Genomic DNA, 22,719 nt, shown 5'->3' with positions numbered 1-22,719 from the left:
CTGGAGTTAGGCCAATGCTACAAAAAGCATCGTTTTATCTAAGCACAAGAACTAGAGAAGCCTCGCCTTTTCCACCACTATTGGGGACTCCTCGTTACTCATTACTACAAGTGCCCAGCCGCGTAATGAATGACTGAGGGCGCTGTGAACTGAATAATTCAGAGCACTGTAAGCTGGTGAAATAGCGCCACTGAAAAGCTACGCCATACTGTCGTATTGGAAAGAGTAGTAGAGCAGCAATTCACCGATACGCTTGTCAATGCGCGCTGCGAAAACCAAATTGCAGTCATGACCTACTTAATCGAATTTGGGTGGTGGTTTCAGCAGCTCACTGCCACATAAAAGTTTCACCATGTGTTACACCTTGCCATCTGATAATATAAACTTAATTTAGCCTATCTCAAATAGTTCGTGGTCGTAAAAGGTCTATGGGCACCTTTTTAAACAAACTTCAATAGAACCCGTGCAGCACCACCACTATTACGCCTGGCAATGTGATATTTGTTTTCTAATGTCATACTGGCAAGAGCTTTTCCTCCACGGATTCTTTTTCTTGGTCAGAGCATTACCGAGGGCACCGATTGCTGTTCTCTAATCTCTAAACGTATGCTTTAAAAATACCTGAGAACCCTATTCCCCTCTGCAGAAGATTCCATGTGTGAGAATGTCAGAATTAAAATGCCCCCAAATGCCAGATAAGCTTGACTTGTTCAAAATAATTTCCGTTACCTCAAGGACATTCGGGAGGCTGTAATAATTTTTCCACGCTTGCAGCATCCATCGCATTGTATTGGAAAACTTTACGTTCTTTACGCCACCAAAGCATAGAAGATTAGGCTCATCAGCCGAGAAATATATATAAGAGGTTCCAATAAAGGACCGTATTTACGCGATTGCATTGCGAGCGCGATGGTAAAGCGATGGGCGACTTTTCATTGAATCCAGGAAGAAAAAATAAGATAGCGAAAGTAACAACATGGGCAGCTATTGGCCGCATTAAAAAAATTCAGGGAATCTTGCACTCACGCGCAAGACTTCAATGACGGAACTGTTGTAGGTGAGCATTGCCGGACACATAGTTGAGTTTCAGTATCATTGTTTAATTGCGCGGTTGCGGTGCTAGTAATTGTTGTCATGTGTATGGAAAGGGTCGTGGTCTGTTTCGCGTTGATTGGTGGATGCAAAGTCATCCTCAGCATTGTAGACTTCCACCACCTCTTCATCATCGACTCGAGGCAGCTATGGCGGCATCTGCAAGTCGTCTCGGGAAAGATTGGCGCACTCGTAGCCATGTATCAAATTATCCATAATCGCATAGAGAAGGCGGCGGCCACAGGAACCTCTCCCAAGCGGGTGGTCTTTCCATCTTCAGCGTCAGCGCTGGAGTGTTTTAAAGCGAAAGTGTTTTATTCCGGGATGCACAAACGTTCGAGTGACGTCATATCCGACAGGGAAGTGACGCCAGTACAACGAAGCAAGTGGCCTGTAAAGGGTGCGCCCCCGCACACATGGTTTTCTTTCGGGGAAGCATTTTTTAGAACCAAAGAGTACGTTATATTTAGGGTTGTTCTTTTCCAGGTTTGATATTTTTACACGAAGGTGTTTTATGACGGGATACGCAAAGATTTCACTGACGTCATATTTGTCACAAAAATGACGCCACTACACCTTTGCCGAAGCAACCCACCAGCAGGACGTCGCTCGCCAAGCACACCCACAAGACATTCGCCGACCCTCAAATGATGCTCAGGTGCAGATTTCGCTGCACATTTCACTTTTGTGTTTTACCGATTCCTATGACAGAGGAATCAACCACATTTTTTTTTTACATGCGCGGTAGCGCTTGACGACAGCGCTGGAGTTTTTTTTTCTTTTTGCTAAGGCCACTGTGCGAGCCCGAACAGTGGGTTTCACCCGTGAGCGCGGAGCACGCGATTACAGGCGCTCGGTATTTTCCCGCTCTTCGGGTTTTTACATGTTTTTTAAAGCGCATGTGCCAGGGACGCTCGGCAGTCGCCGCGAGGCACGCTCTGAAGAGCGCTTGGCCTTTTAAATGCAGAGCATTTCTTTAACTCACGACGTTATGCGTCCGTAGCTCGGCGTCCGCAGCCAGCCAGCACGTGCGCCCCACCCCCGCTCCTCCTCGCTCTCAACAACAGGTGCGGGCGCGCATGCGCTTGCTCGGGCGCTGAAAGAGGCGTTGCAGCAGCAGGTGCTACCTCCTCTCCCTCTACTGTGCGCGCTACGAATATACTCGTTGCCCGAGCGAGGGATCCGCGGCCCGACATTGACGTTTGGCCGTGGCTTCTCGTGCACGAAGTTCGGCGTCGGCAGCGCGCTTCAGACGCTTGCGTTCAGCGTCGGCAGCGCGCCGTCTAGCCGCCTTGTCTTCTGCCGCCGTCGATGAAGAGGATGGCACTATGTCTTGAACTGGCACTGCAACGCTGACGTTGGCGCGCGTCGCGGTACTGGTTGAAGGTGTTGCTTCCATCGCTTATGAACTTCGACGATGGCGCACTGCCCTCCCGAGACGGATAATAAGAAAGAAAAGAAAAGAAAAGAATAATAATAAAGATCTAACCGATTGTCCCGCAGAGAGGGTGGGGTGCAAACGATGGCAATAAATAACACGTTACGTACTTACGTCTCTCGTCTCTCTCTCTCTCTCTCTCGTCTCGCAACCCAACTACCCAACCCCTACGACAACAACAACTACAACTACCACCGCCAACTACCACAACCTACGCCACGCGACCACCCGCAATGCTCTACATTTACTCGTGTCCCTCGCGCGGGGGCATGCGACGGAGGTTTTTTTTGGTATTTTTCGGCAACGGCGAAATTACGGCCAGCAGCAACATAAAGAAAAAAACGAACTGCAAAAGTAATCACACGAACGCAGCAGAAGCATGAAAAGGCACATTTATCGTTCTTTCACTGCGATGAGACGGCCACCTGTGACGGTCTGAACATCGTTCGCGGGATACCCATCTGTCGAGCGACATCGCTTCTTTTGGGTTGTATCAGTTCAACAAAGACCTCCATGAGGTTGTTGCGCTGTGTTGTGACGAAATCAGCTACGCGCTTCTCCAACACGCTTCTCTTCTATAAGCGAGGCTCACTGAAATATTTTCGGCCGATTTGCAAAGGAAAAGAAGCTTTCGCTGGAGCCGCCATCCGCGGACGGTCGATACGTCAAGCCATTAAAATAGCGCGTCTCTTGAAACAGGCGCCGCACTGAGTACAACACGTTGCCATAGTGAAAGGAGCTGAACAGTAGTCTAAACATTCAGGGCAACGAAAACCACCCAGGCCTCCGCACAGCAGGAGTAAAAAACAGTGAAAGCGTTGCGCACAGCGTCAACCACCGCAGAAAAAAGAAACAAGAAAACCAAGAGAACCGTTTTAGTCTTGCAGTGGATCCAAATGGCTGTGGTACATGTTGCCAACATAGATCAGGAAATGGCCAAAACTGCAGTCGTCGATGACAACTGGATGCATCACTGCACATTGAAAGCAACCTAAATGTCGGTAACCAATTATAACGGGAGGGTCGACTTCAAGTTGCAAAAAAGGTGAAAAAAAAGCTCGCGGTACAATCGAATAAATACGGTTGTTTAAAAATATAACAATGTATGAAGGGATAAGACTGTAAAAACATGAAAGCTTGGAAAGCTTGGAAGACGCAAGTTTTCAATTTGTTGTAGGTCCAATTTGCGGATATAATTATGGTTTTACGAGCCAAGGTTTATTAAACGCCTCATGATTGGACTTGCGCAAAACAAACGGGGACAAGAAAGGAACGACAAGGACGAGCGCACTCTAACAACTGGTTTAATTTCTTGGAAGAAAGACATATATACCCCACAGGCCTGCGTACAACATCTCAGTAAAAGCTTTACAGCGCACACACATCACATACGTAGATCAGCGTCTACAAAAAAGGCGTCAGCAGCGTCAATTCCTTATCTAACAAGGCCACAGAAGGGTGGCTGATGCACTTGTCTTTGTGCTGCGAGATTAAAAACGCTTCCACAATCTCTCTTGAATTTTGTTTAGGATGCGAAAACAACACCGAAGTTTCCTCTAAGATAGGTGCGCAATCACTTCTTTTACATTTTTTACAATGCGTGGCCAAGTGTGTGTAAGGCTTTCCTTTTAAACTTGAAGCATGTTCTCTTAATCTTATATTCAGGCACCTTATATTCCAACATACACGTGCCCACATAGCAAGGGTATCCTATAAACCACGTTTTTTACACATTCAACAAATGGAAGCTTGTGTTTGACATTGCATACATGGTTGTATTTGTCTTTCTCTTCATATTTCTGTTTTACCCTTGAACACACACTTCCTATTTTGTTTTTTTGCCGAGAAAACCACTTTCACATCATAGTTCTCTGCCACCTTTTTTAGACGGTGCGAAAGGCCATGTACATATGGAATAACGGTCACTTTGGATTGTTGTGCGCATTCTTCAGGGCTAACTTCCTGTACGTGTTTCAGCTTTCTTAGTAGCCTCTCACACGAAGCCTGCAACACATGTAAAGGATAGCCGGCTTCCCGCAAACGTGACACCTGTGAATCGTTTCATGAATCATTTCCAACTAGGCCGGCTTGCTGTGATTATTAAACGCCATTGGCCGCATTGCACGCAAATCGTGGAATTTGTGCAAAAGTCACCCGGAATATAACCGACCAGAAGCCTTTTGTTTGTTGATGGCACATTCCTGGGAAGTGGCATTAAAATGCAGTAGTCAGTCCGCTTTCAAGCTGAGGATATTTACCGCCGGCTATTTCTTGGACCAGTCCTCGCTGTGGGTTTTCACCAACGCCCGGTAGCATTTATGATTGTATACGGCTTTTATATTTCTTTCCGTACGTATCTCTGCCGTTTATTTGCCCAAACAGATGTTGTCCAGCGTGGTAAGGCTGCGCAGCTTGGTGCCCGTTTCCTGGAACTGTGCGCTTGGCCGGTTTTCTCCAAGTACCAGTTCTCGCCAAAACTGCTTCAAAAGTTTTGACTTGATAAGCAATGATTCACTTTCTCTTTTATGGCTGAGTGAAATTTGTTTCAGTCACAAAATAAGCAACCTCGGCTGTGTCGTATCATTTCTCAGTTCCTTCTTCTAAAATATTTTGAGCCTGTAAAAACAGGAATAGCAACAACAACCAATGAACCATAGTACTGGGTGGTTTATGTAGCGTGGGTGTTGTTAGTTTAATGACCCGTGCGGTATTTTTCCATGATACTAGCGTTATTAGAGCATTAGACACAATGTTCCCAGGTAGCGGTAAGAACGGTAATTGTAAGTGAACTTCGTACTACCTAATATGTATCAGTACAAGTTTCGCTAGCTGCTTTCGTTCGCTGGCAATCTTTAAAAATTCAAGTACCCACAGGAAGGCCATGTGGTGGGTAATTTATGGCTGTTAAGGCATGTGTAATTATTCCTTATTGCCCCTAAAAGGCAAATTGCCAAGATTACTGCGGCAGAAGTAGATTAGTGGCCTTTGCCTGAAAAAAAAACTTTATGCCCGTGGGTAGCTCAACTAGGTCTTAATAGAGAGTTTTCGCTGACCGTCTTTCACGGGCCGCACCTCTCCCGACGGCCCGCACAGCGCTACCGGATCGTCAGCGGTAGAAATGATTTCAGCTAAGCTATAGCCGTATCTTCCTCGAGGGGAAATCAATCGCGTCTCTGGTCGTATCCTGTGCGTGTGTGAACCATCCAAACTTGATTAAAAGGAAATATAAAAATTGATATTTTACGCAATGAAAAAAGCAAAATGCCTTGTTCATTGCGTTATTTTACGTTTTTTATGCAATTTAGTCTCCGACATGGTCTTAAATATCTGAAAAGAATCCGCTAAACATTCAAATCACCAAGAAGAGGCTGTCTTTCTATGAGCCGCATAGATGTGGGCTCGCGCTTCAGCGGGCGTCTTTCGCTTTTTTTATAAACCTCGTTGAGGTGTGTGACAGCTTTGCGTACTCGAAAGCGGTTTCGTGGTTTTGTCGCTCACGTTCCAACTATATAAACGGAGTTCCCATTAGCGCGCTCGCCTCGCTGGGGTCAGCCATCTTAAAATTCGGCCCGGTATTGTCGGTAGCGTAAGCTGCCGCGACGGTCCGCGCTCAGTTGAGAGTTTTAGCTGACCGTTTCTGACGGTCCCCTCCGCTCCGATAGCTAGCGGGAGCGCCATTGCGCATGCGTTGCGAGCAAGGGCGCTAGCGGCGATACCGGAGCGGGGTCCCGCTCCACTCTTAGCGGACCGTCGCGGCAGCTTACGTTACCGTGCGGAATATCAACACGGCTACCCCGCGATGCGAACGCGCTCCCGCGAACTTCGTTTCATTAGTGGAGACGCAAGGGACGAAATCGCTAAAGCTCTTCCGAATACGCAAAGGTACCACACTCTTCAACGAGCTTTAGTACGGAAGCGAAAAACGTCGACCGAAGCAGCGAAGTGCGGGGCTGCTTCTATGCAGCGCCGAGGAAGACAGCCTTATCTTGCCTATTCCAAAGTTTATCGGCTTTTCTTTAAAATACTGTAGAACCATTATACGGTGTAAGCGACTACATTGTATTAAAAAGGTGAAATAGGGCACAAAACACGGTGCTTTACTTTACTTGAGTGACCAAATTCCAGTCAGTATCTTTACTTTGTGATGACGTTTTGGTTTGCACACGCACAGGGCACAAACAGTGGAGATTTTTACCTGACCGTTTCTCACGGTCCGCTCCGCTCCGACAGCAAGAGGGAGCGCCATTGCGCATGCGTGGCGCGCTTGGACGCGAACGGCATGGGCTCCGGTTGCGCTGATCGTGCCGCCGATACGGCAGCGGACCGTCGAAAACGGTCAGCTAAAACTCTCTAATGACGCGAATCATTCCCCGTCGAGGCAGATACGTTTATCGCTCAGCTAAAAGCCGTTCTGCCGCTAACGTTGCGGTTGTGCTGAGCGGGTAGTCGGGAGCATAGCGGAGGGTCAAAAACGGTCAGCTAAAACGCTAGTGTTTCCGGCGACAGGTGTGGGGCCCCGCTCCTGTAACGCCAGGTGCGCCGGAGCGCGCCACGCATGCGCAATGGCGCTCTCGATTGCTATCGGGGCGGAGTGGACCGTGAAAAACGGTCAGCTCATAGAGTTTCTTACAATGTACACTAGAGAGAAATCTGGCGCTAGCGTCTATGCGGCTCACATCAAGGCCGTCTGTGTGCTCACGGCGGCGTTCCAATGGGACAAGTAGCTTTAACCGGCAGGGACCCGCAGCTAGTGGGCGAGGTAGAATTTGAGGCGGCAACGGCCGCGGCTACATTCTGGACGGCGGCTGAGGCGGTGACGCTTTCGGGCGAATGCACATATGCCCATTCGCGCTGTGGTTGATTCTCCTGCAATAATCTGATAATGGCGCTACGGCCGCTGTTAGTTGACTGTATAACTTATGAAAAAGGCATCGGGTGGGGCGAGGGGAAGAATCATTGTGAAAGAGAGGTCGGCGGTGGCGTAGAGGAGCCCCGGAGTGACGAAGAGTTAATCGGCTTCACCAGAATCAAAACTTGGGTGGGGGTGGGGGGAGAGGAGAGGAGTAAGACATAAACTGCTTCGCAGTAAAAAGGCGCTCGTACAATCAAGGTTTATCGCTCTTCGAATTAGCCTATAGGGGAATGGCCGTGCAAGAAAATGGCTGCGCGAGTGCACTGGAAAAAAGAAATAGGGTTTTAGTCTGAGTACTTTAGGCACCAAGCAGTGGCTGGTGTAGACGAACGGCAACAAGCAAATGATGTGGTACAAACGGCCCGCAGAGCAGGCCGGAAAGGGGGATGGAACAGCATAAAAGCAAGGCTTTTATTCTGTAACAAAATAACAAAGGACAAAATAAGAGCAAGGCTTATATTGTGTAACAGAATAAAAGCTGCCGGTATAGGTCAATAGAACAGCATAAAAGCAAGGCTTTTATTCTGTAACAAAATAACAAATGACAAAATAAGAGCAAGGCTTATATTGTGTAACAGAATAAAAGCTGCCGGTATAGGTCACGGAGCTGTGGCTTCTACCACCACAAACGGCTGGTCCACCTATAGGCCACCCGTACGCAAAGCCGTCGCCGTCCACCGTAAGGTTCGACAGTTGATCTGGGCGTCTTACCATGGCGCTGGTTAGGTGACTTGGACTTGTTTGAATGTACGAATGAGGCTATAGTCAAAATGAAAAGGAAAGACCACCAGGAGGCGTGGTTTGCCTCACCTAGGGGGAGACACCGGTACGCCTGCTGGTGTGTGGGTGTGGGGAAGGGGGAGCACAGGTATACAGGAAATGGAGGATAGAGTAAAAGGGAGGATACATACATTGAGAGCGCCTTGAGAAACAGGTGCAGGAAGACGTTTATTTGGAAACGCTGCAACCGTCGCGGACTCGGAACCAGCCTCCAATGATGATGATCTTCACAACAGGAGGATTGGTAGAATAGTGATGAGGATGATTATGAGGGGAATAATATGAAGCACAAGTTGGTACACACAATGTGCGACCTGTTCACTGTAAATAGGACGCGATGATCAGAACGTGCTCACAATATACATATATACAGGGCTAATATGGACATATGAGGTGTTTGTTTTCTAAATTGACCAGATACCTAACGTGAATTTGGGAAACAAGCATAAGTTTGTTACCAGATCTAAATGCAACGCTGTCAAAGCTATTATATGATATATTTTACATGTCACCTATGGGAAGCTTGTGGGCACAACCAATTAAAAATTATTTTGTGAATTTGAGCAATATTGGGGTGATAAGTTTGGATGTAGCGCGTATTGAATTGAAACACCCAAGTTGATGCGGAATTATTATGAAAACTTTGTTTAAATTGACTTTTCAAGCATGGTGTGACTCACTTTTGGTTGAAAAGGCATTAAAATATGCAACAAGGCTTTAAGAACATATACATGGAGACCAGCTGAGTCCTCTCGGCACCATTAGCAGCCCTTTTCGAATTCTTTCCTAGGATAATTTTTTTTGACACGTCTGAAGGCACTCACAAAGGAACAAGCTGCTCCTTGCTGTGCCATGAATTTCCAAAACACGTCACAAGAAGGCTCCTCGCATCTTCTTCTTCACCTTAACGAAGTGGTTCGTACTCTCAAAGAAGGGGATCCTGCCAGGCTTGTAAGCAGGTGCTATTAAGTTAAGTACAAAAATGGTGAATGTTGGGAGTGAAAGACATAACTACAGCCAGGGTAATTTCATACGGACGGGTAAGACGAAATGAAATCATGGTTTCACATCTCCCAGTTACATTTGGTTCACTTCTTCTTCCGTTTACTTTGTCGTTGACGTCCGTGGGGACAGATCTTTCACCGATCTCCTAATTATTGTCTGAAGGAACAATAAGCCAGCTTCGAAAAGACAAAAAACACTTCCCCCCAAAAAAAACCCGAAACACGGTGAACAGCCAAGCCAAAAGCAAACTACCATTGGGCAAACGGATTTCGCTCATTTTGATCCGTGAAACAGCAGCATCTTGCTCATTTTCGATACGAATTACGGTTTGCGTGCAAGTTTTCAGGGCGCTATCGCAACTATTTTCTTGCCACCCCTTTTGTATTGAACTTCGCCGAGTTTTTCAATTTCCTTGCAATTTATCCGACTTACCTTCAGCTTCTACATCTGACTCATTTCGAAAAAACAAACGCCTCATATATGTACAATATTTACAAGGGTCCTGTTCTGCTGCCGATCCCAGGCGTTCTTGATGGCACGTGACGTAGCCAGAATCTGTGCGCCACCGTTCGTGTATTCGCTTGGCCAATCGAACCCTGGTGCTCCACATTTCGACAGCAACGTTGGCTGGACGCCCTTGCACTACGACGGCTAGCGTCCCCCACCGCGGCAGAACGTGAGATCTTTCCTTTATTTAGCAACCTTCTAAAGCCCCTTCCGTAGTCATCTTAAGACAAGGACCTTCTAGTCAACTGTCCGCTGCTAACAAACGTTACATCATGGCTTAGCAACCAAATATGACATCTAGTTTTAAATTTCCCTGCCGTTTCATTGCAGTGTTAGTCTGATGCGTGTCACGTATAGTTGCATGTATTATGGTTTTTCTACTTATAATCGCGCAGTATCTGTTCATTCGAAGGGTTCCCTCCCCACACTTGCACGTCTTTGTCCCGCTGCATCCCTTGCCCTGCCTTTTCGCATATCGTATTTGGTTTTAATTTATACATTTGCAATAAGTGGACAACGAGCCCAATCTTGCAATGTTGTCAAAAACGCAAGCAAGCAATTCACACCAATTTCAGAGCAACAATGAAGAAAATGTTAGAATAAGCGACGACAAGTACCTACAGATTACAATTTAGAAAATGTTTCATTTTTTGCGCCAGGATAGAAATGGCCAAAGCGGACGTTATGTTTTATCAATGTGTTCCGTACCGCAAGTGATCCTGTAAAAGCTGACTGGCAGCACAGATGTATAAATTCGTATCTATGGGTATATGCACGAATTTTTTTTATTTATATTCAGTTTGTGGTGTTCATGCGTAAAAAAGTTCTTGTTTCACGTTCGAAATTCTATGGTTAAAAAACGCATGAAATTTCGTTTCAACTGTAATGCTGGTCTTTTTACAGGCTCTAAAATACCTATGTATCGCCTTCCGTTTTTGTTTCCAAAATCACAGGAATCTTTTGGCGCTCAATGTGAGTACCAAGCATAGTACATTTTGCGCGAAGATCCCTGCATCACGCGTTAATAGCAGACTAGATTTCTTAAAAGTTAACCGTTGCATTGTGAACCGCTTCTAACGGTAATGGAAAATCAGCACAATGACAAATCTTCTATTTTTTTTTATTTACTTAAGGTAGCTATAACCCGACGTCAGCTACCATCTTCCGCCATAAAGTTGAGCCTAGCAGCGTCAAGAAAGCCCCTACAGAAAGTATTTATTCACAGCGTCGCTGTAAAACTACTACTAAACAATTACAATATCTTTCGGACTCATTCCAAGATTCATCACTAAGGATTTAGCTGCCCCCCCCCCCAGAAAGATTCTACAACTACGAGCGCCCTGCCCCGGAATTTATACACCCCCCAGCCCCCGAACTAAACACTGACTCTGACACTGACACTGACTCTGACTCCGAAATAAACACTGACTCTGACTCTGACTCTGACTCTGACTTCTTCTCCCCCAGGAGGATTTCGACACCCCTCGAAATCGAAATTCTAGATAAAGCCCTGTTCGTCACCAATGTGTATGTCCTAACAAGCTGTAATTGTCACCCTGCACAAGTGGCGCCGATAAGCAACAGTCGCCAGCGAGGTCAGTTATTAGACCTACAACTAAGTTCCTGAGCAAACAGACGAATGAGATACTCCAAAATCCTCTATAAGCACCTACTCCCATCCGATTATTCAAGCCTTATTTCTCGCCCGGCTCAGCTAAGTTTCAGCTCATTTACAAAAAATTATTCAGTGCAATATATGCAGGTATAGAAGCGCAATTACAATTTTTATTGTCGTGTGGTTTCATCCAGTAAAGCAAACTAGCTAGAATTTTTTTTGTTTCTTAAACCTGCGTATCAACGACGTTCATTATAAAGCAACGTATGCGTGTTCTTCTTTAGTTCTCTAGCACAAGTTTAACGTAACTGGTATTCTGAAATAAAGAAACAGTCTAATTCTCACAATCTGTCTTGCTTGCATTTGCAGGGTACGGATGCATACAAGGAAGCACTGTATCCCTGTGTTGGACGAATGGGGCCTTTGCTTGCCTTGAAGCTCAATACGGTAAGGGGCATAAAGACTGAAAACTTGTAAAATTGGGCACATCGAGATAACCATGCATAAATGTTTCTAAATTCGACAGCTTGCACTAGTTTATTTATTTATCAGTACCCCAAAAGGCACGCAGATGGGTATTGCATGAGGGGTGGGCAAAAACATCAGCAGCATGGCACCAAACACAAAGAAGACGATTAATCAAGATAAGCATTTCCAATGGCACTCTTGAAGTTGACATTACTGGGAATAGTGGCAATGCTGGTGGAAAGGTTGTTCCATTCATGGGCAGTGCAGATAAAAAAAATGAACGTTGAAAAGTTACGGTCAGGGTGAATGGGACATACATGGTATTGGTGTGAGAAAGGCGAAAGGTACGATGTGCTGGAACTATTATCTGGTTATTGCGGGAGAGTAAGAGTAAAAGAATCGGTGCTAAAGGCAGAGACGAGATATTTGGTGGCGGGGTTTCAATGATGGCAGGTGTAGTAGAAAACCTTATTATAAAGTCAGACTATTTAGCTGTTAGAGGGTGGTGCCCTTAGTCCAGGGCGCCATTTGCTGCTGGAGCTGACGTTTTAATGCTGAGATGCTGGAACGGAAAAAGTATGCTGATCGAATGATACGCGCACCATGATATTCTACGGATTCGATGCAGTGCGTAAGGTTAGCTTGATGTGGGTCAAACACAGCACTGATAATTTAATCGCAGCCGGAGCTGAGGACAGATTTGTGGGCAAGAAGCCGAGGGCACGGTTAGCAGAATTTGTAATGCAGTAATGTGACGGGCCCAAGTTAGATCATGAGAGATGATAAAAATATTTAACTGAGTCACTGGCAAAAATTGGGGCATTATTACAAACATGCGTCGAATTTATATAATTGCGACGTCGGTTGAAAGAAACTAATGGGGACTTGCTAGCGTTCACGTTCTTTAGCCATTTTAGGTACCATTCCTGATGTTAAGCAAGCCTTGTTGAAGTATTGTGGTATCGTCTGAGGTTAGTATGGGACGGTAAATTACGCATTCATCTGCGAAAAGGTGGATCTTAGACTGAGACAGTAAGCAGCAGATCATTGCTGTAAATTATAAATAGTGATGGGCCGAGGATTGTTCCCTGGGGAACACCAGATGTGTACAGGGGATAAGCGCGAAGAGTGCAAATTTACATGAACAAACTGCTTGCGGTGCGTTAAAAAATTTTGTATCCAATTAAAAACATCGGGGTGTGGGTTTAAACGGAAAGGCTAGAGAAAAAACAGAACTGGAAGCTTCTTTGTTTTTGTCCCACACCCCAGCCGACCTCACGTGGATTCCGAACTTGCCGCTGAAAGATCTCGATGACTGGCAGCCTCGGGTCGTTTTGCCCGCAGGCTTTCAGATGTCCCCCAAAGTGGCCCGCGTTAGCACGTGCTACAACCCCCGGCAAACGGCTTCGCGAGCTCGGCGTCTGCGCTTACGTGAACTGCGTCTGCGCTCACGTGAACTCACGTGAACTGCTGAGCTGAACAGTGCGCGGGAGAGATCACGCCACGAACGCTGGGAAGAGTGTTCTGGAAGGTCGAGCTGGCCGACCCTGGGGGCTCCTCATGAGGTGCAAGCGCACGTGCGCTCGGTATGTTACAAACAAAGCTGTTTAGGCCGACACAAATCCATGCGGCGGAGACAGAAAACCCCGAGCGCAAATAAGCGCGTGTGCCGACCACCCGGCAAACAAATAAATTATTACAACAAATAAACACAAACAAAAAACGTTTTTTTGCGTTTTTTGTTTGTTTATTCGTTGTAATAATTTACCGCCACGTGGGAGACTGATCTATTTATATTACCAATGTTTTCTTCAAAATAAATCAGTTGTGAGTGCAGCGCTGTCTTGTCTACTTCTCGTTCCTATTTTGTGCCGTATTTTTTCCTCGCTGGTTTGTCAATCATGTTCACACTTGGAAACAGCGTTTATGAAAAGGAAAGTATTAGGCATATTTGAGGCGATACATCAATACATAAGTGGTACTGACAGTGTGTCTTTATTTCAATTACGTTGCTGCTTGATGAAATGAATGAAAAAGTACACCCAGAAAAATAGAAAAAGTGGTCGCACGTGACACTAGTCGCCCTGGCGGCATTCCAAGAAGTCAAACAGCAACAATAAAGAAAGTTTTCAGTAGATATCCCGTGAAATGCGCGTGGAGCAGGGTAATGCGGCCAATTTGACTAGACTTCGGCCAACCTCCTGCGTGTTTATCGTGGGGGGAGCGACACGGGAGAGGAAGAGCATGATAGGTGCGCGGGAAAGAGAAGGGAGACATTTACTTGGCAAAGACGGCACACTCCAATCGTGTGTGGACGGCATTTACAACGAAGTGAGCAGGTATCCGGCAATTATTTTTTCACTGAAGCAGCCATTTTGCGAGACAGTTAATTTCTACAGCAAATGAGAACCGAGGGTATGCATTTGAATAAAAAAGAACAGGGGAAACGAGAAAAAATTATGGAACTGTGGTCGCGAGCTAAACGTAGTCAAAGAAGAAAGTCCTAATGAAACCAATGAAAAACAAGCGAAAAAAAAACTAAATGTGCCAAATGATTTTTTTTTTCTGGGTATGTATTTCAAACCAATATTTTAGCCGATTCCACTCTAACTGAACCTGGAGTGGTGAGAGAGAAGGCCCTTTATTAGAGCAGAAAGCAGAGATGTATGCTGCAATTTCGACACCAATATGCTATTTGGTGGGGAAGGAGAAAAGAGGGAAAGGAAATGGCCGATAGATTGCAGGGCAGAACAAAGAGGAAGAAAGAAAGGAAATAAGAGAAGAGGGGAAAATAAAAAAATCACGCCATATCCACGGAATGAATGATGATAAGTGGGGCGAAGCTCGAGAGGGGGAGATCATCGGTATCCGTAACTCTCCCGTGAAAGTTCGCCCATTACATCATTAAGAAAGACGTAAGACTGTGTGCGTACATTCTACAAGTCAACTTTTATTTTCGGAGTCAATGCTCCCAGGCCCAGACCTGGTGAAAGACCCCGCGCCATCCAGGACTACCCCGCACCTCTACCACAATTTGTCACGTAGGATGGGACACAAGGGTAAAGAAAGAACTTTTATTTAGGGCGAACTTGTGCCCGAACAAGACGACAGGAAACGAGCAAAGGTCCTTGCGTCTCATTCGATCTCCGAGAACGACTTCCTGCGTTCGTGGCGTGATCTCTTGCGTGATCTCCCCCTCGCAGTGCACGTGCGCTCGCGCCTCCGTTGGCGAACACAGACAAGCTCGCGCTCCCGGTGCCTTGTTTGCGCTGCCGGTTGCAGCCGGTTCTCGCGCGTGCAACGCGGCCCACTTTGCGACATCTCCGAAAGCATGCGGCGGTCACGTACCACGAGACACAAGAGATGGACAGACCCATGGCTTTAGGAGCTTCGCCCCTAAAAGCAGTGACGTTCAGTTTGTGTCGGTGGTGTGATTAATTCTAAACGCGCTATTGTGCTTGCGCAAGGCTGACATCAATTTCTTCGAAAGAATAGTTCCCGATACTGGGCAGTTGCCGCTGCCGAAGTACTTACCAAACCTATACAATTTAGAGCAGTTCACGTGCATTTCTATACCCAGCGTGTTTGACAGGTGAAATGTATCCCCAAAGCTGTGAAAGCTCCTGCGCAAGAAAATACAAGAACCAGGCATGAAAATAAGTGAAAAGTTAAATTCCTGCAGTTAGTTTTGTATGATGTGCGAATTTAGATGCATCATTAGAATTAAGGTCATTACGATAACCAGAAAAAGTTTGTTGACCAGTGAGTGTTACCTTGAGACCAAAAAAACTGCATTTCATATTCTAAACAAAACTGTAAATTGGTTATTTAGCTAGTCGTGCCTAATGAGCGGCTCACCTGCTCAAATCAGGACGTTGTACATGCCCTGATGGTACCGCAAAAGAGGCGCAGGTTTTAGGTTCACTGTGGTTCATTCTTCGCAGGATTTCGCAGAAACGATGCCCCAGAATGCCTCAGGAGTTTTTATTGATGGATCTGTAAGTACATTTATCAAAGTTGACGCTCTCACTCCTGTCTTAAGCAGCTCTCCTTGGAGCTATCCTGTGCTTGCAGCTCTCACATTTTTCGCAAGCCCGCAATACAAACAGGCAATCCAGATCGCATCATACGGATAGAAAACAGTAGACTGCACGGTCACCTTCTGTTTATTTGATATAGAGTCACCGATCGTTTATTTGGGCGCCCGAAATTCGGATACGCTTGTTTATTCAGACCTTCACGGCATGGCCCCTTGTCCCATTTTAGTACATGTATATCCACGACCGATAGTTCGGAAGCCGCACAGCACGTCGTTCGATTTTTCAGACACCAGCTTCAGTGCTTTTGGAATTTTCGCCGCCGAATACCACCAGTGTGTTGCAGCCCATGGACCAAGGCGTCAACAAGAACTTGAAGCTGCACTACCAACCGCGCCTTCTGAATCGCGTGCGGTAGCGTGTGGACAGTGACAAAAGCTCCGTTGTGGATGGACTGTTGGTTGTCAGCATCCTGTCTGATGCTTGGAGGGCAGTGACGCAGAACACGATCTGCAATTGCTTTCGGCATGTGGGATGTGTGGTTGGCCGTGAAGACGAAGATAGTGACGCAGCCAGAACCCCGCAAAGCAGATGCCGCCTGCTGCAGCATCCGATATTTTCGATGACCTCCGTGCTAACGGTGTCGATGTTGGAGCGGCTACGTTTGAAGATTTCAGCAACATCGATAGTGCCGTCCTGCCATGTGCCGAGTTGTATGATGACGAAATTGTACGCCAGGTCCACGAACAGGCGCAGGTGAACCGCAACCCTGATGATGACGTCCCACCAATTCCAGAGACATCAAGTACTGATCTAGCGCGTGCCTTTAGAGCGCTATTGTCTGCGTACAGTAGCGGACAAACGCTGGCGGAAATACAGACGGAATTAGTTGCGCGTAGGCGTTGGTGTGTACAGACGCCCATACATACGTTTTTCCAGACGTTGGTCCAATGAAGGCTTTTGTTGCAGTGAGCCGTTTTTTTCTGAACTCCCGATTATTCAGTCTTATGTGCGGCTCCCGTGGAGTCCGAAAAAAGGGTCGCGACTGTATATACAGAAAGAAGGAAGGTATGGACGGGTTACCTGCACCATCAACGCAACACTGTTTGAGAGCAGCACATATTACTTCTTACAAAGCATTGGTCGCTATATAACAGCAGGCATGGGACAATAATTGTGCGCCTGTAACAATTTTGTGTAAACGAAACAAATTCGGGCACTCGCATTTTGAAGTGCTTTAGAATTCTACTCTTTAGAGCTGGTCCCGGAGCTCAGGGCTATTAGAGCGATTTGCTAGAACAGCAGAACCAACGGTCCCACGTGCTCCGAAACTTGGGCCTAATTGTACGCCTTGAAGCTTTGAGGCTCTATCTGTACCTGCAGCTTAACGCTGGAGTACTTTTGTAGACTATGTTTAGCAACAGTAATTTGTACGGGAGTTCATGTGTAACGTTCCTCTGTGAGGTTTGCGTTTGCGAATAACCTCTGCACGAATGCTCCAATCTCTATGGGCGTCTAACAGTGATACAACCCTAATCTGCGCATATAAAACTGCTTGAGCAGCTTAAAAAATAATTGGATTATGAACAAGTGTCTCTTCACCGCAAATTAGCGCAGGTCCTTCCTCTTCCAAACCTGAAAGACAATATCACCAGAAGACCAATCCAACCTCCACGCCGTCTGACTTATACCGGTTTTATATAGGCCCCCTGTGCGTTGTATTCAAAATCGACAGATGTATTGTTTTGAATGCGTTTAAACTTACTATCCTCCTGCACAAACAAGATTTTGCCTCAACCTAAAGTCATGAAAGCATAGCCAGGACGAAGGGGTATTTTATCGATCGAATTTTGTAACGGCTGGCTTCTCGGGGCGGCCATTTAGCGTAGCTACACGTGGTTCACCCAACCTTTTTAAAGACGATAGCCTTTCTTGGGGTACTTGAACGTTAAATTTTTGTCTGTCTGTCTGTCTGTCTGTCTGTCTGTCTGTCTGTCTGTAACTCCATTTAGCCTCCAGGCCGAAGTAAAACAGAAGCGGCACGATAGGTTTCTATACCCACAGCCAAATCTAAACGTGTAAGTCCGCTGTTAATGTTCATATTTTTCAACATTGCTGAACAAGAACAAAGCATTACACAAATATGAGGCACAAAATCAATACATAAGTGATATTTGTATGCTCATTTATAACAAATTTATGGATGCTTGAATTTTGGGAAATAAAATGAAAGACTGCATCCACTGCTTAAGAAAATCAACTCCGTCACCTGCTGTCGCCCGCGCCAATATGGCTCCTACCTGCATTTTTAGAAATAAAACGGAAACAGGTATGAAAAGATCCGCTTGAAAGGTTCCACGTTCCGCTTGGAACGCACGTGGAGTAAGGTAACGTGGTTATACAAACGTTGAAATGGGGTGCCTGGATTCACGCGCGTCCCCACCGTACGACAGCGCTAGCATCGAGGCACTCCGCCTGGATCAGTGGAAAGCGGTAAATTTAAAGTGACTTGCGCAACCGTCTAGCGTGTTTACCTTGGGAGGAGCACGACGGGACAGGAACAGCGCTGAGAGGGAAAGCAAAGGGAGGCATTTACTTGGCAAATGTTGACGAAACACTGTCGTCTTTCGGCGACATTTGCCACGAAAGGAGCCGATACGCGCCCATTTTTTTCTCTGCGTTGACTTCCTCTGTGTTTTCTTTGCGACAAAAAGTAGTGTCCATCTCTGCGACCGCATTGCTCACGGAGCCAGCGTGTTTTCGGTGTGACGGTGGGTAATGAAGCAGTGGGGGACAGTTCAAACGTAGCCACCGCTGTTCCCCGCTGTCCACGCGTCGGGAATGAAGAGAAGCGTGAAGCCCACGCGGGGACAATATCTTCGAAATAGGTCACCACGAGTGAAAATTTTTCAGTGGTAGTTCGATCGGAAGGTTAACGACGGTGCGACCGGCTTCGAAAATTAGAAGTCTTCTCAATCGTCGTTGTGAACTACAATGCCCCTAACTGTGCACTTGGTGCTCCGAATGCTTTATCGCTGTTGGCGGGTGCAGCCTGCGCGTCTTCGAAGAGATTTTTGGTGTAAATGGTAGCTGAGAGTAATTATAGCATGCGCTGTTGACGGGGAAGTCACATAGTTGTAAGAGGCGACTGACACAGTGTTAACGAAGTGCTCCCTTTGTTGAGATAGCGCTAACGAGGGTAGGACAGCCATTGGCCTGCGTTTGGCTATAGAGCTTCGACAGGAGCAGTTCGGAATTTATGGGTTGTTTGAGTCTGTCAGTTGGTGGCGTTGATAAGAAACTCCCGCAAAGAAATTCTGCCGGAAGGTTTTAAGGATGTGCTGCTGCAGTCTAAAGGCCCTACTTCGGGTTAGTGTTCAAAGTGTTCGCGACAATGCCTCTGTTCATGCAGGCCGCGCTTGGGAGGTAGTCAGCCTTATCGTCGAGTCGTAGAAGCTCCGTGTCAGCCTTTTCGTAGTCCCCCTGTGTGTGCGTGGTGACAGCGCAATATATCATTTGGGCATGCCCGCTCACAGAATAATCGAATCAATGTACCAGTTTCCCTGAGGGAATTCGAGCCTCGACGGCACCGCGTACGGTTTAGCCAACTGGTCACATGGTATGAAAGGCAGGGGAAACACTACCGGCATTACTCGCAGTCATCAGCGAACTCGACGGACAAGACCAGAAAACCCCTGACAACACACATCCGAAACCCTGCACTCTAATTCTCTCCCTTGTCCGAGTCTTTATTGCTTAATGCATTTCTATGTCGAGAGAGAATCGAGTTGATGGCTCAGTAGGTCATTTGAACCTGAAGCGGATGACCGAGAGGTGACGCAGGGAACAGCTATAAAAATAAGTTATCCAAACACACGTTTACACTTCTTTTTGTCACATTAGAAGCTCATTTCAGCACAGAGAGCAAAACATTTAAGAACGTCATACTAAGACTGGAACCCCAGCCTTGGATTACATCTTTTCCGCTGACAGTCTTTACAGGGTCACCAGAGCGGTGTGGTACTGTTTTAATTGAGCGACGCGGCTGTCTGTAATGATTTATGTGTCACACTTTCACAGCAAACAGAAAGTGCTTTAACAAACTGTTCTAGTGGCTTAACCTTTCGTCGAGCACCGCTTATCTTTACGCTCAAAAACTGTATTGCCACCACGTAAAGCTATAGTTTACTTTAAAGGAAGCCATGACTTATGTGAACAAAAGTTAGACCCAATGGGTGAGTTGTGAACTTCTGTTTAGAAATGTGTGTTAACGATGTGTATTGAGCCCAAGGACGCGGGTTCGATTCCACGCGTGGTGACTGCTTTTCTGATGGATTCGAAAAGTGAAAACGCCTGAGTGCCGAGATCTCGGTGCAGGTCGAGGGGTCAAAATTAATCCAGAGCCCTCCACCACCGAGGAAACAGGGTGAAATCACACGCTAAATACAGAAGCAGCAAAACACTGCTAGGCTAATAGCGAATATGAAGCACTGGCAAAGGTGGAAAAAGGAGAGAAAAAAGAGAAAGAGAAAACAACACCCTTTGCGGGCACGCGTAAATACCTCAGAGGAAAGAAAGAAGAAAGCCAAAAAGAAAACAAGAGACGAAAATACACCACGGCGATGTTAAACGGAGGACGAAATATCACTTTTTACGGCCGACAAAAGAGGACATAATTAAGGCAGACCCTGGAGGTTCGCGAAGCTTTAAACAGTATTTATTTGGAAGTTCCACACGTACGCCGTCTTAAGTGCCTTCTTAGATAACTATTATTTGTCACTTTTTAATCATTGTTACAAAATAGCTCTATCAAATCTTTTATTCCTAGCAGTGAAGTTCACTTATCAGACGTTCGGTATAAAGCGCTTCTTTAGAATACATGGTACCATATGGAAGTATTTACTAAAATGCCCCAGGGCTTTTCTAGATTGGGATCATGCTGCGCATTCCACTCGCACGGCTCCTATGCCACATATATCTCTCCCGCATAGTATAAAATTTGGTGAGGTAATAAGTATCTTGAATCGTATTTGTAACATTTAAAGGAGTACTGACACGAAATGTTGTGTTACTTTTGTTTTGCTGCTATGCGTGCCTACCAGCCCAAGAATCATAGTTTGGCAGATTAGACGGTCGAGCGCAGCGTAAACATTTTTTTACGGCGTCGTGCATTCGTGTCAGTTTCGGTTTCGACAAAACGAACGCCGAGCGGCCGCCATGACAGGAGGTATAGCAAGGGACGTCACCATTCTTGCTGTACCGCTGCCCCTCTGGACGAGCGCGCGAGCGAGTAGACGCGCGCGCCCAGACCGGCTGAGGTCGTCACCGTCCCCACGCGCCCGGCCAGCATGACGTCAGTCCCAAAACTTTGACGTGTACACACGCCGGAGAAGCGCACGCTAACCACAACCAGCGTGTCGGTTTCGTCACGGCAGCCCCGACATCGGCAGTTTGGGGCAAGTATCAGATGATGTCAGGTCGGCCCGCTGTGGGTCTTCTCGAGCGGGCGAAGATTAAAATGGATATAAAATATGTTACGTCTAACGGTTGCTGTTGAAACTTGGTGGGAGATATCTGCTAAAAAAAGGAAGCATTTTACATAGTTATCTCAGCTTCGAAATTGCGTGTCAGTACTCCCTTAAAGAAATGTTACTACCGATGATCGTCATATTGTGGACTTCGGTTATGTTATAATGCTAGGAGGAGAAGGAAACACAAAAGAAGAGGGTAGTCGTCGCAGGTACAGCTTCACTGGAAATATGCTCGCGATCCTGAAGCGTTGCATAATTCTGGTGTGATTCATTATTAAGCCGTGCTGAGGCTTCCCCCTCAATAAACAAAATCATACCATTGCAGTGCATTTATTCCCTAACTGGGCGTTCTACGCACCAATAGCGTATGCTCGCCCGCAGCGTTTTAAAATACTATACGATACGCCAGAAATACCTCCCCTAATGTGTGCTGCGGATTTCCGAACAAATATCCGCGGCGCTCAGATTTAAATAAATAAAATTTTCAGCCCCTGGTCCGCCTTAGTACTATGTAGTGCTTTATTTTTATATGTACCGGTTGACTTGCCCATTGGAAGAGATAACTTTAAGCACTCTATCTTGATTATTCATACTTCTGTAATCGTGAAGCAGTTCCCCGAAGCCATTGGGCACGTGTAAGTGTTTTCCGGAAGGCAATGTGCGTACAAATAGTATCAACCGAATCACAACGTTTTTAACGGTGTTAGTCATGGAAGGTGAGCGATGTCCAGCTCTGTGTATGTCTAGATATTCGCCCTTAACACCTGCCCACATGTCTCATTTCAGGAGTGCGCAAGAGTGAACAACATTTTTCACCCCGACGTTGCCATAGCCCTGGGTGCTCTTAAGTGGGCGCGAACCATGGTGTTTTAGGGAACTGCAGCGTGAAGACTAAGAGGGCATAGCCTAAGCTCCGAGGCTACTGACAAATAAAAGAATGCGCGACCACAAAACCAAGGAAGCTTTGTTTTGCCTTTTCTACAAAAAGACTTACTGATGCACTGTTCATGCGGTTGAGGCATTGCCTAGCACCGCATCTGCTTTACCGCGCATTTCCTCGATACAGCTTTCTTGAACCCATGGCTACCGAACCCCTGGAAAAAAACACTTCTCCGCAATAGTGCGTACCATGTGAAGTACATTTAAGCAGACAATTTTTCCTACTGCAAGCAACGGTGCCACTGCCCATACACGCCCACAGTATTTCGCGAACCGAAGACTTCCACCGCATTTTTGAGCAATGGCAAGTATCCACCAGGGATAGCAGCATCGTTTTGACAAAAATACCAATTGTTGAGGAGTTTACGAAACAATCTCAAACTGCCCCCTATAGC

General features: G+C 46.3%; 1 long non-coding RNA gene across 1 annotated transcript; it reads left to right on the top strand.

The window, feature by feature from the left end:
- The first annotated feature begins 10,641 nt into the window (after window positions 1-10,641).
- Window positions 10,642-22,322, top strand: LOC144167168 (uncharacterized). The gene is made up of 4 exons (XR_013321870.1): window positions 10,642-10,706; window positions 11,719-11,796; window positions 15,762-15,815; window positions 22,172-22,322. It is a non-coding gene; the product is annotated as an uncharacterized LOC144167168 (long non-coding RNA).
- Window positions 22,323-22,719: the final 397 nt, after the last annotated feature.

The sequence above is a fragment of the Haemaphysalis longicornis genome, unplaced genomic scaffold (genome assembly GCF_048455015.1).
Source record: "Haemaphysalis longicornis isolate Haplotype H1 unplaced genomic scaffold, Haemaphysalis longicornis Haplotype H1 scaffold_2, whole genome shotgun sequence".
Classification (NCBI taxonomy): Eukaryota; Metazoa; Arthropoda; class Arachnida; order Ixodida; family Ixodidae; genus Haemaphysalis; species Haemaphysalis longicornis.
The sequence above is the reverse complement of the archived record's forward strand: the minus strand, read 5'-3'. Positions and strand labels throughout refer to the sequence as shown.